Source organism: Amblyomma americanum, chromosome 8 (assembly GCF_052857255.1).
Source record: "Amblyomma americanum isolate KBUSLIRL-KWMA chromosome 8, ASM5285725v1, whole genome shotgun sequence".
NCBI lineage: Eukaryota > Metazoa > Arthropoda > Arachnida > Ixodida > Ixodidae > Amblyomma > Amblyomma americanum.
In genome coordinates, this window is record NC_135504.1 from 103,839,520 (window position 1) to 103,853,203 (window position 13,684).

General features: G+C 45.1%; 1 long non-coding RNA gene across 1 annotated transcript; it reads right to left on the reverse strand.

Annotated features, from left to right (window-relative positions):
• Nucleotides 1-1,667: 1,667 nt before the first annotated feature.
• LOC144100604 (uncharacterized) lies at nt 1,668-12,989 on the reverse strand. Its single transcript, XR_013307754.1, has 2 exons — nt 12,885-12,989; nt 1,668-1,835 (listed from the first exon to the last, which is right to left on the reverse strand). It is a non-coding gene; the product is annotated as an uncharacterized LOC144100604 (long non-coding RNA).
• Nucleotides 12,990-13,684: the final 695 nt, after the last annotated feature.

The following is a 13,684-nucleotide window of genomic DNA, read 5'->3' on the forward strand; positions in this document are numbered from 1 at the left end:
GTGCCTCATCAAGCATCTGGCGGAATGCTCTCAAGAGAGGTTTCAAGAAGGCACAGTCGTCCGCACAGTTCTCTACGGCGCTGGAAAGACGCAATTTTGGCTGCACGTGTTGCGCGCATTAGCTAACGCCTTCTTTGATAAAGCCTACATATTGGCATGCATCGGCACACTGATTACATTGCGTAACTTATCGTCGCGCCGGTCACCACACCGTTGCGGCAAACAATCGCCGGTGTAAGGGCTGCATACCGCGGAACCAAACCCGAGATAACGCGTCTCGCTCCACTCTGCTGCAAACCTTTTGCATGCGGAAACATTGACGTGATGTTAGTTTCTTCCCCAATAAGGCAAAATATTATCATCGTTCTGCGCTCAGCGTGAGTTAACTTCCAGCACAGACATTGGCAATTCGTCACCGTCGCTAGCGGGTGGATAATACGGATGCTGTCGCATACTGTGTTGTGGAATATCATTGTTTAATAAGCCAAAAAGCTTGAGAAACAGCACTGTGTGATCACTCCAATATATTTTCGTCGTAACAGACAGCACGTTTAAAGAACGTAAAGTATTAATTGAAAGAGCATTATAAATTATATCAGGAGAGAGGCCGGCGGCGTGTGCATGCACGTGTGTGTACTAGTAGATGCTATATGCAGAAAATACCAGCGTTGGCATGAGAAGTAGGCTCACGTCATCAATCGCCCGTATGGTGCCGACAGCAAGCTGAGGACCGCCACATCAGACACTCCTATACATGTTCGTCTACATATTCTGTTCGTTATATACGCATTTCCTTCCACGGCACCATCCGCAGTTTCTCCACGCGCAGCATCGCGCACTGCTCACCGCGTCGTTGCCTCAATGCCATGGGCTCGTTGCCGGGCTATTAGCACTAGTCCACTGAAGTTCACAGCAAGAAGACTGCCTACGACTATGCATCATCAACGTCACATTTGCCGGCGACACCCACGTATCGCTACATGTATACCCTGCACCATTCCCTCCAGCCTTTGTACGATTACCTCCCCAGTATGCGACGCAGTCCCTTCATACCACAATACCGACAAAAGCGCCGGCACAAACACCTAATATTCTTTTTGCTAGTGCAGCGTCAGGACAGTTTCACAGCCGACTTTGGCTGCAGCATAGCTTGGACTCACGGTTCCACACCCCGCTCTTCAGTCTTCCCGCCTACTCAGCCGATGCCTTCTACTCAGCCGCGACCACCGGGGCAGACTTTTTCACTCGAACCTGGTTGCCCATGGGACTACGGCCTGAGTACGGCCTACACCTGTACGCACGTGTATAGCTTCTTGTTACCTCTTCCCTGTTTTCTAATCCTTTGTATTTAGCTTCCAGTCAGGGTTTCCTTCCTTTGTATCGTTTTTTCTGCATATTGTCTGGGCGGGGGACTCTATAGCGCGACCACATGGCCTGGCGCTTCAAAAAGAAGAGGAGGTCCGCGACATGCGCAGGGTGAAAAATTTTAAGGACTCGGGCAGAGCCGACGTGTTGTTCGCTGGCCACCACCACTAATCGAGTCTAAACCCATGAGCCATAAACGAGGGGCCGCGTCTTGCGCCCACAAGCCTGTTATGTTGACAGAGGATGATAATTATAACGATGATGATGGTGAGATGCGAATTTAGTAATATGTAGCTTACGACTTTGTTAAAGCTGCGATTTTCCGCAGAAATGTTTATTTTCTATTTTCTCGCGCTGTTGACGCCTCTTGAGTTCACTTGCCTTCCACCGGTGGGCAACAGAAAGGCCATGGTGAATCTTTTTTTCCAAATTTGGATACGAATTTAGCGTACCATGATGGTGGTGGACACCTGAAATCGTGATCGTAAGCGAAGAATTAGCAGGATTTTTTCTCTTTCCTTAGCGATGAAATATCAGCCCCACATTCGCAATATATAAGCTGTTGCATCTATAAGAGGGGCCGCCCTCCAAAGGTACGAAGGTGTGTGGGTGAGAAAAGGGGGAGTGAGCCAAGAAATAAAATTCAGACACTTCTAGTGAACACATAAGGCGTCAGAGCTGCTTTATACTCATTGGGACGCAATGACTGATTACCGTGTTATTAATGAGAACGTACAAAAATGAAGTGCAAATGGTCCACCACTCGACAATCTCGTGCGACAAAAAGCTGAATATTCGGCGCATGAAAGTTTTTAGCTTTTCCGCTTTTTCCTATTATGCAGGATCTACCCCAGTTTCGCAAGAACGCTGCTAATAGAGCAGCTTTTGAAAAGTCGTCCTGATGCTCTTTATTAAGTGCTGGCCCATCTCTTAGTAGAAGTTACTAAGCTATCGCGCGCTGTTTTAACCGTATTTAAGTATTGTAATCTAGTATGATGTTTTACCATTCAGATAATTCCTAAAACCTTTTCATGCTAGAGAGAGATTCATACAAGCTGTAGCCACTCCTTTTTAATTAACTCCTTCACAACCACTGTTCTCGCCGCTCCAAATCGTAAAAGGTAATTAGATAAACGAGTGCTCATTCCAAAACTCAAGATTTAAGACACCACAAAGTGTCCCTTTACTCCCTGAAGCTGTCGAGTTACAAGAAAATTATACTTTCTGCACAGCACTGCTTCATGAATATTAATTAGTACGTGCCCGTAGCACGCAAATTGCCACCTGATGATCTCAGATGGCGCATGAAGGAAACAACGTTGAAGTGTCTCGCACTTGCTGCTCCGGAATACTGTCTGTATGAGAACTTTCACCCTGCCTTCCGTGACATATTTCGGTGGAGATAATGGTTAAACTCCAAGGGCCCTGTGCTCGGGAGGAGGCCTTGGTTTGTCCGGCTAGCATGGTGCACAGGGGTGTCGGCTAGCAGTGGCAATGGCCAAATATGAAATTTCGGCCTTACTTCTACGATCGCCCGTTCAAAGTGGTTACCGACCACGATTCCTTGTTCTGGCTGGTCAATCTTCGCCACTCGTCGGGCCGGCCAGCCCGATGGAGCCTCCGTCTCCAAGAATTTGACTACGCCATTGTCTATAAATCTGGCGAGGTGCACTAAGACGCTGATGCACTTTCGCGCGCATCCGTCGGGTTAGCCACTGAGAGCATGACGCACGGGAGTGGTTTTTTGGAGTTGTCAGTGACTTAGACTTAAAGAACCCACAGCGAGCTGACCCGGACCAGCGACCTGTCATTGATTACCTGTAAGGCCGAGCTGCTTGCGTAACTCGACAGTTCTCTAGGAAAGTGCCTACATTCCGGAACCACATTTGATTCAAGAAAAACTCTATTAGTGTTAATCGAGTGCACCTCCTCGTCGTGCCGGCAGACCTCCGCGCCAATATCCTTTTTGCTTTTTACGATGAGCCCGCCTCTGGCCAATTCGGCTTTGGATTAAGACTTCCTCACCTGTGCCAGGCGTAGTATCGGCCCAAATTTTCTGATCCCGTCCAACGTTACGTCACAGGCTGCCCCGAGTGGCAAAGTCGTAAAGAGCCGCGTCTCAAGCCCGCGGGTTTGCTTCAACCTATTGAACTGCCTTGGACGCCATTTGACAAAATTGGCTTGGACCTTTTGGGCTCATTTCCTGTGTCATCGGCCGCTCACAATTGAATTTTAGTCACGACCGACTATTTAACAAGGTATCCGAAAATTAAGGCGGTGCAGCGTTTCTCGTCATCTGAAATCGCTGTTTTTTATGCGGCAAATCGTGTTGCGTGGCGGCGCACCATCCCAAGAAGTCACTGGTCGAGGCACGGCGTTCACGGCCGAGCTCAAGCACGGCGTGTTTGAACTCAGTCACACGAGCCATCGCAAAACAACTGCATAGCACCCACAGACGAACGGGCTAACAGAGAGACTGAATACAACGATCTCCGACAAGATAGCTATGTACATAGACTCGCGACACAAAACCTGGGATGAGATTCTCCCTTAAGTTACATGCGCCTACAACACGGCCACCCTAGAGACCAGCGGCTTTACACTATTTCGCCTGGTCTACGGGCGTGACCTTCAGACGCGGTGGATGTCGTGCTTCCATGCTGCACTGATGATCACCCGTTCACGCACGACTCCGAGCAGTTCGCCTAGCGCACCTAGGAAGCGCATCCGTTCGCCCGTATTCCCATTCAGCGACAGCAGGGTATGAATGCGCGCCGCTACAACCTCCGTCATCGGCACGTCACATATCATCCCGGTGGTCAAGTTTGGGACTGGACCCCGGTACACCACCGAGACTTGTCTGAAAAACCGATGCGCCGTTACTTTGGACCTCACAGATTTTGTGCTGTGTCACAGAAGTGACCTACGAAGTTCTTCCAGGCGGGACTGTGCAGCCTCAGCGTCGCCCATTCAGCTCTTTTGTCGTGCATGTAGTCCGCATGAAGCCGTTATTCACGCCGTAATATGCAGTGCGCTCTGCTTTCGCCTAGTCGGACACCTTCGCCCGCCTTCCTATTCATTTTGTTTGTGTGCGAATGTTCTTGTTTCGATTCAATTGCTCATGCTCCAGCCCGGCTTTTATTTTTTTTCGCGGGGGGGGGGGGGGGGGTAGTAATGCCACCTGGTGTTCTCAGTGGCGCATGAAGGGGACAACGTTGAAGTGTCTCACGCATGCTGGCTACGGATAACTGTCGGCCAGTCTTTCGTGACAATACTATGGCTTCTAGGCACTTATGTGTAGTACGGCCGTAAAATCCGAACAGCTGTTGTGAACAAAGGAAATATTTGCTGATGCGGTGGCTGAGTGGTTACGCGGGTTCGATCCCTGCCGCGGTGGTCGAACTTCGGTGGAGGCGAAATTCTGCAGGCCCATGTACTGTGCGATCTCAGTGCACGTTAAAGAACTCCAGGTGTTCGAAATTTCCGGAGCCCTTCACTACGGCGTCTCTCATAGCCTGAGTCCCTTTGCGACGTTAAACACCCATAAACCAAACCAAAAGGAAATATTTTGTCTGTCTACTTTCAGCTGCAGTGTACAACTGCCTGATTCAATTATCAGAGTAATTGTTTTATCAATGTAGAGTGGCAATTTAAAGAAACGCGAACAGAGCGGAGCCTATAGGCGCTCCGCTATTCGCAATTTCTTTTTCATCACGCTTTTACATGGATCGTAGCATGAAATGATAGTTTCGTCCGTAGTTCATTCCAGGATGACTCTAACGTAATTTTTATCTTCAAGGTAAAAGCACGATCTAATAAATTCGAACAACGGAGCGCGTAGGCGCCGAATTATTCGGGTTCCTTTCCATCGTATTTGTACATTTTCGGGAACATTTTGTAAAGCAATATATCGCAGCAAAGCAGCGAAGCACGGTTTATTCGTGTTTTCGTTTCATTTACGTCCGAATTCACTGTTTTTGCCAAACGTTAGCGGGCAAGGTGGTTTGTTTCTTGGCCGCGTAGCGAAGCACTTATGGCAGTCCTCAAGCTCTGTGTAAAGTAAGGCGAACGCTTGACCTCACGGTTTGGCACGATACGGTCTTTAAGGGTGCCGTCAAGACACCGTTATACGATTGAGAAGAAAAATCTTTTCCTCGTTTACTTTTGGCAAACCAGGTAAATACTGCCTTTCACTTTGAACACGTTTGGTGTAACGAAAAGATCTGTTTCTTCTCTATCTATCCTCGAAGTGCTTGATACACTTGATTATTTGTGCTTTTTGCTTTCCTATTAGTGATATATGTTTGGATACAGTAAGAGCACGTGTTATTTAATGTTTTACCTGGAAAAGACGCTGTATAATTCCACGGGTATAAAGCCTCGACGTAAAAGTGCTCTTTCGCTTCTTTTATCACCGGTACCGCCCGCCCAATGAATGCGGGAAATAAGAGAGTTGTCAAACTGCCTTGTTCACTTTCTTCCTTTAATGCCCAAAACATGATGCTTTTTGAAACAAAGTTAAGATTAAATTAATGGAGTCTGAGCATTCTGAGAGCGCTTCCTAGGCAGTAAAAACTATTACCGTAATGCCCCGCCTGTACCATTTGTTATTTTGGTGTACATTCAAATGTGTAATTGTTTGCCTAAAATAAGAAATGAGCGAATGATGACGCCTATACTATGCTTCATAATTCGTGAAACTTGACGAAAGTAAAAGGCGCAATAAATTTTCAGTCTCGGTGAACAACTCAACCGCATCGAGAAATGTGAGAAGACGGAGCGATTGAAGAGGGAAAAAGTGAAGCGGCAGCGCAGTGTTGGCTCTGGCAAGTGGATCCCAAAGGGTTCTTTTGAATGTAAAAACATCGCGCAGGAATGGGTGCGTTTTGCATCTGCCCTAATTGGACCACGAGGTCCCAGATATCGGCGTGTTAGCTCGCGTTTCTTGGGGCTCAGCTCAGCCTCAGCCGCAGGCACCGAGAGCAAGCGTAACCATTTTCAGCAGTTTGAACCCTCTCCGCATTTCTCCCCTTTCTTTACCCGTTGCTTGACGGTAAGTACAGGCATCCATATATTGTAAAACTACCTAGGCTCAAATACTGAAAAGAAATTATTGCCTGCCATACGCGTTCACTCGCCGGCGGAGAGGCACTTTGAAGAGTTTGTTGCCGTATTCGGACCACGCTTCGTGTGTCGCGTAATAATTATCAAATCCCTAGGGAGGCATCCCCTGATCAGACGGAGTGGTCACCTGATTGCGGTGTAGAGTTACGTGTCTCAAGCGGAAACATCGGAGGATTGGCTGTGGAAGGAATTTTCAATAGAGCTTATACTTTATAAAGCCAGTTTTGAGTGTCACTCCTTCAACTTGTTTTGTGAAGTATATTAGTTCTGATGTTGCAGTGACAACAGGCTCTCGGGAATACAGACTGCAGATGTGCGTAAAACTGCAGCACTGCTAAGTGGGAAATTTCGTGCCCGCCAAGAGAAATCGCTGGTCGACGTCGACAACACCAAGTGTGCTTGCCTGTTGACGTTGAACAGAATCACCGCCACTTTCGGGCCCATTCACTTTGAAACTGAGACACAATTGTGGAGAAAACCTTAAAACAGCCTGCTATAACGTCGGATGAAGAGAAATGTTCACACAACGGTACAATAATTCCAGGTAAGTCTTGTTGCGATGCGTGTCAGAAATTAAAGAAGCAGCGTCTTTTTGCGAACTGTGGAAGAGTAAAATCGAGGATTGCAGCAATATTGTGCCATGGAGGCAGTGCATCTCGCCTTTGCGTAATACCAGGGACCTGGGAATGTGTTTAGTACGCCAATATTCTGGCACATCTCTTCATATCGCAAGCGCAGTGGGCGGGTAGCTTGCCGTTTGCTGTTAAAGGGAGCTCTATATGGGCACTTTGTGAAGTAACATAGACGTTCCGGCAGCGAATAGAGTTTTATATTCCACGAGCATGTGAGCATGGCTCTTCTTTGTGTAAGTGATGGTGCATTGCTTTCTACACAAAGAAAATTTCTTGGTGACACTGTACGCACGAATTGAAAGACACAAGCGTAAATTATTTACTGAATCCAGTCGTTTCAAGAGCGATGATCTCGCTGACCTATAAAAGATACATCCACATTATAAGCTATAGCGTACTATATACCAGTGAATTTGTGAAAGACATGTCCTATCGGAACCCCAGTGTTTTCGCGAGTCTACTTTAGGTATGTTCAAGGATGGAAGGGAGGCTCTTCTTTTTGATAGCAGTACTGTGAGGTCGAAATGTGAGTTTTTTGTCAAAAATATTGCTTAGAAAGTTTTTTTTTCAATTTTTATAGGTTTTTCGGCTTTGTTTACATGCAAGGTGGCGATGGGTTCTAAGCCTCGTTTTAGTGAGAACAGAACACTCACTGTTTTCTGTGTGGAGAACTGGAATCCATTTTGCCTGCCCATGTCTGCAGTTTGTTATCAACTTTATTTGTCTCCTGCATGTTGTTAAGTGGAAGAGTGCAGGCTTTCTGAGGTCGTCGATATAGATTTAATACATTAATCTACCTTGGGATATTTTGCTTTACCTTATTTTGCTTTATTCATCTTCACAAGAAAAAAGTTGTGGTTGAAATACACCCCTGATGTATCCCGTTCTCATGAAGAACGTTCTTAGAAAGGGTGTTTATTTTCATTTCATTTATTTTACCCTCAGGGCATTCGCATTACAGAGGCAGTAGTTGAAATGGCGTATTTGAAATGAACAGTTGGACAAAAAAGTTATTTAGGCAGTTTAACATCCTGCCAAGAAGTCAAAGTTCTGCAAGGTTGCCAAAAATCCCATACCTGCACGTTTTGTCGTATGCCTTCTGCGTGTCGAAAAAGACAGCTAGGCAGCCTTCTTCTGTATAGAAGCTTCAAGGACAGTAGTTTAAAAGCGAAATAGATTGTCAGTTATTGAGCAGGCTTTTGTAAAACCACATTGAATGATGGTAAGAATTTCACGTGATTCCGTGGCAAAAGCCAAGCTTATATTGAGGACACTTTGAAAGTATTTGGCCAGGAAACTGGTAAGGGCAATCAGTCTTTAATTTGTAGGGCAGATTGGTGGCTTTTTAGGTTTAGAAAGCGGTACTATAATAACTTTTTTCTACTACTTAGATACTCTTCCTAGTATCAATTTTTTTGTATAAAATATAAACGTCTCTGTGCAGTAGGCTGGGAATGATGGCTCAGCATTGAGTAGTGTATTTCTTCAGGCTCCGGAACAGATAGTTTTCCTGCAGACAGTACCTTACTTGTGGGAGAGTGATGAGACTACTTTAATGTTCGTTTGTGGTTCAGCTAGTTGGGATCCTTTGTTCCTCGGCTATGTTATTGCATTTTAAAATTCTGTAGTGTGACGAACTCGAAACTGCACCCTATACTAGTTTTTTGTACCGGCTGTTATCAAAAGAGGAATTGTGGCTGTCAAGAAGCTGCAATTATTGTTTTAGCCAGCTCCCACATTTTTTTTCTGTGTGATGTGGCTCTTTTTAAATAAGATGTAACAGTGCCATGATTCTTTCTGAGCTCTGCGACGGATCTACCGTGCTTAAGCTCTTGCGTTTAAAGATTTACGAGTTTCCCCTGTGTCCGCTGTTATCGACATACAACTCAAGCTTTATTTGGTAGTTTTTTGCTTCCTTTTTCTTGTTTGCACTGCACTTCATGGCCTTGTCGTCCTAATCTAGAGGACAGAGGAACAGCTAAGCCTGAGGCAGCTTTAATGCAATTTAAGAACTTTTCATTTATCTCACTGATGTTAAGATTATCTAAAGCAGTTTTTTCTCAACTAGCTTTAAGTCCGAAAAGTTGGAAATCGGCTAAATACAGCTTCCGACGTCGTGGGCGTGCAAACGGAGATGATCGCTGATATATGGGTTGTAGATAACATCCCACTTAAAATCACTACAGACAGACAGTGAACTAAAAAACAAATCTAAACTGCACATTTTCACTGAGGTTGGGGAGTGGTATAATGTTTCAAAGAGTTCAAGGAAGAAATATTTGATGCTCGGAATAAAATCGGTTATAACTTGATCTCTGTTATCTGTTTTCTCGCTTCCCGAGAAAAAATAACGTGCATTAAAATTGTCAACTAGAAGATAACGCTCTGGTAGTTGCTCTAAAAGGTTCCCTAAATCAATCATCTTTACTCTAACGTTGGAATTGCGCTATACGGAGCACACTCTAAGAGTTTTATATGAAAGCAGTATGGCTGCTGCAGCCTCTAATTTTGTTACAAATTGCACTTCACGCGCTGCGATAACAATTAGCACTATGATCACAACACATCCGGCAGCTACCTTTAGAGTAAGCGGCTGATCATTTCACGAACTGAATAAGGAACAGGCTAGGGTAACATCCGCGATCTCAAATATCGACCTTTTTATGGCGATTAATGGTAAGAATAACGCTATAGAAGTTTTCTTGGGGCATCGATTCGGCGGGTTGACCTTCATGGTGCTGAATTCTCGCAAATACGCCCGACGTAGGGGTCTGGGTGTACCAAATCTTCTTATTCTTTGAAACTTACGCTGTCGACATTGAATCTTCAGCAACTTTGGAGCGAGCTACAATTCCTTCATACACTGAAAATGTCCAGTAAGTGATGCTTACTATTAACGATGGCAGCATTCCTTCAGCTGCTATTTTTAGGTTTGTTTGGTACTTAACAAGGAAGTTGCACAGTGGTTTGTCTGAGGCTGTCCGGCGGCTACTTTAATTTCCGAAATGGGTTACACAGCTTACGGTAATATTCATACATCAACATGCATTTGTTGATTGTAATTTTATATTGAATCCCTCTTTCACCTCGAAGACAATAATCTGGAAACATCAATTTTCGCATCATTTGAACAAAGCTACTTTGTTCGCTTGAAAGCGGACTTATTATACGATCAACTTGAGCTAAATTTGGATTTTTGTTCACGAACCAGAAGAAAAGCAAACAAACAAAGGTGGGAGTCTATTGAAGCAGAGATGTAGAATGAACGCATTGAATTTGCTTTCACAGAATGTTGATTGCCCAATCGAGCTTAAAGATAGAGAGGGTGGAACAAAAAAAAAAGAATAACAAAAATAATGCAAATAAGTCAAGATAACTACCCCGGGCATTAGACCGGAGATCAGAAGTCCGGGACATTTTATCTATTTGCCCAGATTCTTCTTACATAATACAGTAAGAAACTAGGCCATTGAAGTAAGTAAGGGCTGTTCGCGACTAGTTCTGCCATATGCAGCGTTCAAGCAATGCCGCTTCTCATTGAATGAGCCAGCCCTGTTTTTTTAATGAACCAGTTAAACGAGCACTCGCTGACTCCAAAGGTCGCTGCCGAATTTATTGTGATTTATCGTTTGCGGTTATGGCTACGATAGTTCACCCCTCCAACACTCCTGCACCTTACACCGATCTGCTGTTTTGCTGCCGTGCTGTTTTTGCCCTGCGCGTCTTCTGTCGTAGAAGTCTTTTTTTTTCGCTGCGCTGTTTTGTAGCTATGACGTTTTGTCCAACGTGCTGTTTTGACGCGGGCTGCCCTTCCCGGCGCTGCTTTGTCACTGTGCCGTTTTTCCTCATGCTGTTTTATCGCTGCGCTGTTTTCTTGCGCTGTTTCGAAGCATGCTGTTTTTACGTGTCCTGTTTTTTCGTGTCCCCGCTCGCCTGCAAAGTTAGCACAGCGGATTGCTGTTTCGAAATATTCAGATGCGTGTTCTTTTGAAGAGCATTTCACGCATCTTTTGCGGCCTCGGCAACTCTAGGGACCATGGCGAAATCTTTGGCAGCTGAAGCAACGCCTTGGGTTGGGAATGCACGGTTTCACTGCAAGCTTTGTGTACCCCACTTCAATGGAGTCGGGGAGAGCTCAACGACTGAAATTCAGTACGAGGTGATAAGTTTGGGTTTTTTCTTTTCCTTTCTTATTTTAATGCGTCCGACTTTGTTGACATTTAAATAGGTTAGGCCGTACAGCAATTTCTTTTCAGTGAGATCTAGAAAATCGATTTCAGAGGTCACAGCGCAGACCACGTTTATTGACCCGTGGAGTGTGACGGAAACACTAATGTCCCCAAATGCCAAAATGTCTGGCTGCCTTGTAACCTCGCCCAATGCTTCTTTAAGACAATTCGAAACTATGAATGAGGGTAATTTTCTCGCTATTTTTTAAGATCAATGATATGGTTTACGTGATATTTCGCAAAGACTTCGATTGTTTCCTGTACAAATGTTTTATCACATAGGTCCGCCCTCTCTTTAGAGGGGGATAATTTGATGAAAGAGGAGAGCCACAAATTATGTATGTTTTTCAGTTACGCTGCCAGCCACCCAATATGGCGCCCAACGAGGAGACGCCACAGGCATATGTAACGAAGCCCTGATTACACCAGCCGTACAAACCAACCATTCCCAATATGGAGTAACACAGGGCAGTTCGGCACAAAAGGTTCACCCTTGCCTCTAGGAAAAAAAGAAAATTCCTGGAAGGGAGGAGCAGACAGGACCATTGTAACAAAGAAGATAGGAAAGTGAAAGATGAAAGCGAGGACAGGACAAGGGTGACTGCAGATTTCCCCTGCCAGGGTCAAGGCGGAGCTGCCGTCTGCAGGAATCTGGGGCCAAAGTAGCAGTTGCCTCCACCGAAGGGCCTTACATTTCTAAACGCTCGGCATCTTCTCACCCACCGAGATGCCCTTTGTCCGTCTCGCAACGCTTACAAGCAATTTCTCAGGCAAAGTTTTTAAAGCGAAAGTATACTGCGAGCCCAAAGGTCAATGGCTTGAGATATCAAGTTGTTGCTAAGCCTTGTCCACATCCTGGGGCTGTATTTATTTTTATTTAAAGGCACAAACGGCATTTACCCATACAGCTGGACCATCGAAAATTGGGAGGCGTATAGAGGCTCACTAATATGCGTTTGCAGCGCATGAACGCACGCACTCACCAACCCACACATGCAAACACACACACACACACAAGCGCCGCCGCTGTGGCTCAGTGGCTATGGCGCTCGGCTGCTGTCTCTAAAGACGTGGGTTCGATCCCGGTCGCGGCGGTTGAATTTCGATGGAGGCGAAATGCTAGAGGCCCGTGCGATGTCAGTGCACGTTAAAGAACTCAGGCGGTCGTAATTTCCGGAGGCCTCCGCTACAGCGTTCCTCATAGTCTTTGTCGCTTTGGGATGTTAAGCCCCCATAAACCAAACCACTCACACGCGCACACACGAACGCATCTCCATTAAATTGCGCAGTCATCGACCAGAGTATGCAATTGCTTCAACGTTCTAAAAGGGCGTACTATTGGCAAGAACCATAACAAAAAGTTACAAAGTAACTGCGCAGAACGCATTTGAAAGACAGAATGTGTCGTTCAAAAAGGCGATATGATTTATGCCGTTTTCTTTTTCTGTGCGTTGTTACATGCGGTGCTCCAGCCCTGTAGCGTTACCTAAGTGAACAAAAATTTCAAAATGTAATTATCTTATGTTTCACTTACCCTGTAACTGTTACATTTTTATTGTCACCATTACATTTCAATTTTTCGCAAGGTGAACTCAGCATCATTTCATGTCCATTTGTGATATTTTCGTCGTGATAAATGCATGAACCTTAAAAAAAGATGGAAACATAATTTTTAACAAAAAAAAACCTTTTTCAGGCAGTAGGACAGTAGTTAGGCGTTTGAAAAGGTGCCACTGTCTATAACTGATAAGAAAAATGAACACTGTGGCATTTTTGTGCATCTGTTGTTGGTCCACCTAGTAATAAATACCTAAGACATAAGCAAAGCCTGTAAGATCGCAGAAAATGCGCGCCGTGTTCAAATGTCAAGTACGAACAACATAACCAACCTCTGCTCACATTACCACGCAGTGGTCCTAGAAGAACGGCTGATTGGGCGAGTTGGAAATGCTCCATAATGTTAAAACAGCATTAAGCAACAAGGACGAAGAAAAAAGGGAACACACACAAAGGCGCTGATCTTACAACTAAATTTTATTTGAAGTAAGCAGGTCAATTTATACGTACACAAGAACTACGCACATGCGCATGGTCAAACACAGATGTACTAATTTAAAAATGCAAATAAAAACACACCGCATCAAAGGCTCGTGCAGTTATCGCCGATATGCTATCCCCTGTGCAACAGGCTCATTTCCTTGGAGGTTAGGAATACTGAAGGTGTGCTGACGCAACAGCTTGTCTTTCTTATGATATGGAAGGCCTCTGCTATTTCTCTTGGGCGCCGATCATTGTGTACAAACAACACTTCCGTGTCGACAAAATACGTTGTGC